At 33.6% G+C, this 4,506-nt stretch overlaps 1 long non-coding RNA gene across 1 annotated transcript; it reads left to right on the top strand.

Moving 5' to 3' along the window:
* LOC145612638 (uncharacterized) lies at nucleotides 1–1,598 on the top strand. Its single transcript, XR_014106669.1, has 4 exons — nucleotides 1–318; nucleotides 772–823; nucleotides 1,132–1,164; nucleotides 1,250–1,598. It is a non-coding gene; the product is annotated as an uncharacterized LOC145612638 (long non-coding RNA).
* Nucleotides 1,599–4,506: the final 2,908 nt, after the last annotated feature.

Genomic DNA, 4,506 nt, shown 5'->3' with positions numbered 1-4,506 from the left:
ACTAAAATGAAGTAATAAAATGAATTATGTCAAAAAAATAAAAGGTAAAACGTTAAAAAAAGAAAAGAAAAAAAAGTGGAAAAAACATTCTGAATGTCTAATAGCCCAGCCCAATTCACAAAAGAGGCTTCCATATATATTTTCAAAACCCTAAAACCCTCTTCATTTCCCTTAGTTCAGCCGTTTCACCCCTTCTCTAATTCTCTCTCTTAATTTTCTCTCTCCTCAAAAACCCTAAAATCCATTCTCCATTGTTGAATCCAAGTACTCCACCATTGTTGAATTCGAGTTTTTCAGCTATCTTCTCACTCTCATACGGTATTTTATAATTTTTCATGCTTCTTGTTGATAATTTATGAATTTATGCGAATAGATCTTGTTATTTTACAAGTATACGAATTATTCTTGCTAATTTATGAATTTATGCGAATTGATCTTTCTAGTTTATGTATTTTTGTTGTTTATTTTTGCTAATTTATGAATTTAAGCGAATTAATCTTACTAGTTTATGTGACTGGTAATTTCCCGATTTATGAATTTTTTTACAAATATACGAATTATTCTTGCTAATTTATGAAATAATACAAATTGATCTTACCAGTTTATGTATTTTGTTGTTTATTTCTGTTAATTTTTGAATTTATACGAATTTATACGAATTTATACAAATAATACGTTCTGTTGCTGCATCTTGTTCCTTGTTTAATCTTTAGAAGTAACCTGTTTAAGTTCTTTTTCGCTTAATTCACTCTCGTTCCTCACCTGTTTCAGAATCAAGGTTTCTGCTTATTTCTGCGCATCTGCCATACCATCCTGAAATCAGGTTTGTGCTCTATTAACTGGATTCCAGATTTCCAGCACTTTAATAAGTGTTATATGGGCTGGAAATCAAGATTGGTGTGGTTTACTAATTTCTATAACCAGGGCAGAAAATGATTTTGTTTAATAATACACTCATTAAGTAATAAATCTTGAATTTATACGAATTTTTGTTGTTGTCTTAATCCTTGTTTTGAATCTGTATGTTTATTTTTGCTGATTTGAAGTTTCAAGGATCCTTTACTATTTTTGCTAAGTGTTCATTGTCCGCATGTTCAGTACGAATTTAATGATGTTCATTGTTCTTTTCAGCAATGGATCCGAATGGTAATTATCTTGACTCAGGTATGATTCTCCAATATTATTCTTTTTAGTTATTCAGTTACTCTAATTGTATATTGATTATGTATTTATTTTTTTTGTTTATCAGTTGATAGCGACCTCGAGCCCGAGCCCGTTGTGGAAGATTTGACCGTACCAGACTCCGTCACTGATTTATATGCAAAGCGAAAATCATGGGTGTGGCAACATTTCATCCTTTACATGGAGGGAGAGAAAATTTTGGGTCGTTGTAAACATTGCTTGAAAACAGTGTTTCGATCAGAAAGTGTTAAGGGTACTTCTAATCATTCAAAACATCTCCGTAATTCTTGCCAAAAATATAATGAATTTAGAAAACTTCACTCTATCAGTAAATTTGATCAAAAAGTTTATTGTGCTAAGTTTGCTAAAGCCATAATTTGTCATGCGTATCCTCTTCAAATTGTTGAGCATGCTGAACTTAGGGAGCTCCATATATATTTAAATCCTCTTGTTAAGCATATAACAAGGAACACCATTCTTAAGTATTGCATTCGTGAGTATGACACGCACAAAGCTATATTGTCTAATGTATTGTCTGATTTGCCTGGCCGAATATGCTTTACTTGTGATGTTTGGTCTGCTTGTACATCTCGTGGATATATTGTCCTCACTGCTCACTTTATTGATGACACTTGGACACTTCGGTCCAAAGTCTTGTCTTTTAGATATTTCCCTCCTCCACATAATGGCAAGGATATTTATAATCTTACTGTTAAATTGATTGATGAGTGGAATCTTAAAGGGAAAGTCTTTTCTATTACTATTGATAATGCTTCGGCAAATGATGTTATGGTTGATGAGCTTAGGAAAGATTTGCTACAATCTCATTCTCTGCCATGTGATGGCAAGTTTCTTCATGTTAGATGTGCAGCTCATATTTTGAATTTAATTGTAAGGGATGGTCTTGACATAGTTGATGAAAGTGTTGTTAAATTGCGCTCGATTGCAAAGTACATTGATTGGTCTGATGCAAGACTTACTCGATTTGAAGAAGCATGTAAGTCTTCAAAGTCTGGTTTTTCTGGTAGGCTGAAACTTGATGTGAAAACTCGGTGGAACTCGACATATTTGATGCTCAGAAAGTGTTTGGAAGCTAAAGTTGGTATTGATAGGTTTTGTGTTTTAGAATCTGGTTTGCCATATTGTCTAACTGCTGCTGAATGGCAAACCATACAAAATGTGTGTGATTTCCTTGAAGTATTTTATGATGTTACAGTTCTGTTTTCTGGTTCTGAGTACCCTACATCTAATTTGTATTTTGAAAACATTGCTTATATTGAAAGCTTGTTGGTTTCTGCTCATGCTGACCCTGATGATTGCATTAAAAAAATGGCTGCTCCTATGTTGGATAAATTTTCTAAGTATTGGGAAAACTATACTTCCATACTTGCTATCGCTGTTATGCTTGATCCGCGTTATAAAGCTCAAATTGTGAAGGATATGTATGACACATTGTATCATCATGATGAGAGTGCTAAAAAGGTGGATGAGGCATATTATGCTTTTACTGAGCTTTATACCTCGTATTCTGGTGTTAGTACCACTTCTATGTTTTCTGATCAAAGTAATTTATCTTCTACTATATGTGCTTCAAGTGTTCTTTCTCGGCCCTATAAGAAGATTGACACTAGAAAGGTGATTCTATTTATGTCATTTGAAAGTTTATTATTCTGGAGGTTCTTCATTTGTTTCGTGTTTGTGACTGTGTGTGTGTGTGTTTGTTTTGTTGTATTTTTAATTTTTTTAAAAACAGAGATATGTTGCAAGTATGGGCGCAAGCAGGGGGGTCAAATTTGATATTGATTCATATCTCAATTCCCCTCTTGTGCCAGTCATTGATGGACAAAAGTTTGATGTTCTTGATTATTGGAAAGGTCAATCGTCTTTGTATCCCATTCTTGCTCGTATGGCCAGGGATGTCTTAGCCATTCCAATTACTTCTGTCGCCTCAGAATCTACCTTTAGTATGGGAGGCAGAATTTTGTCTAAGTTCAGGTCAAGGTTGTTGAGTAAAAATGTCGAGGTTTTGATAACAACTCAAAGTTGGATAAAGGGTTATGATGAACCTATAGATGATTCCAATTTGGATGTTGTTAGGGAGGTTGTGCCTCAAGTGATTGATGACGAAGACTAAGAAAGTAAGAAGCTCTTTTTGCATTAATGACCCTCTTTTTGGTAAGCCCCTTTGATATCTCAACACTATTGAAGCAATTAGAACTTGCACAACTATATATCTAATTCATTCTCTGCAATCTTTACTTAGGACTGCATGAACCAGAAAATTGAAAGACTTTGTTCATTTTCTTTTACAGGTCATTTGGATTCGAGTGATGATTTTGCATCTAAATGAGCATGGAGCTGTTTAAAATCTCATGCCTTGTATATTTTGTGAAGTCAAGATTTTTTTTTGGAAGTGGAAGGCTTTTATTATATTTGAGAAAGCCATACCACATATTATTGGAGTTGGAACGTTGCAGTGATATTATATGCAACGTATTTTGTATATGAAAATGAAACTACTGAAAAAAATACCTAAGTTTGAATCATTGGATTATGTATATGTAATATATTTAATTATTATAATGAAAATGTAAGCGCTTGATATATTCATTAAAAGTTTATTTATTTTGCTTTCATAATTGTTTCTTATAGGTTGCGTCAGACTAGTAGTAATGTGATTTATATTGATATAATTGGTTATAGGTGTTGAGAAAAGAATTATTAGTTCATAAAATATAGCCGAATGGGAGGAAATTGATTAAAAATGACAATAGAATTTAGGCGGCATTTAACTAGAGCTTTACCAGCGAATCAAATAAATTCCCGCTTAAGATCTTGTGGCATTTATTAAAGCTTAGAAAGTTAATTTATATAATTGATGGTACATGAAGTAAACTTATGACTCGGGATTATTTCTTTGTAGTAAAAAAGTTAACTTATTAATAATTAGTAAATATATAGTTATAAGAACTACAATAAAAAGGTCAATAATTAATTATGGTCTGGTTAAGTTCGGATCGGGTAAAAATCAAATCGAGTTAAAATCGGGTCGGGTTAATATCAGTTCGGGTCAAAACAGATCGGATAAGATCGGTTATTTTTCGGGTCAATTTCAGATCGGATTGAGCTCGGGTCGGGTCAAATCGGATCGGTTTGAGTTCAAGTCGGGTCGAATCGGATTCGGGTTGAGTTCAGGTCGGATCAAATCGGTGCCGGGTTAAGTTCAGATCGGGTCAAGTTCGGATTCGGGTTGAGTTCAGTTCGGTTACAGATCGGGTTTGGGTCTTGAATTTCTCGGATCAAATCGGATCGATTACAGTTCGA

The sequence above is a fragment of the Chenopodium album genome, chromosome 24 (genome assembly GCF_948465745.1).
Source record: "Chenopodium album chromosome 24, dcCheAlbu1.1, whole genome shotgun sequence".
Taxonomy (NCBI): Eukaryota; Viridiplantae; Streptophyta; class Magnoliopsida; order Caryophyllales; family Amaranthaceae; genus Chenopodium; species Chenopodium album.
The sequence above is the reverse complement of the archived record's forward strand: the minus strand, read 5'-3'. Positions and strand labels throughout refer to the sequence as shown.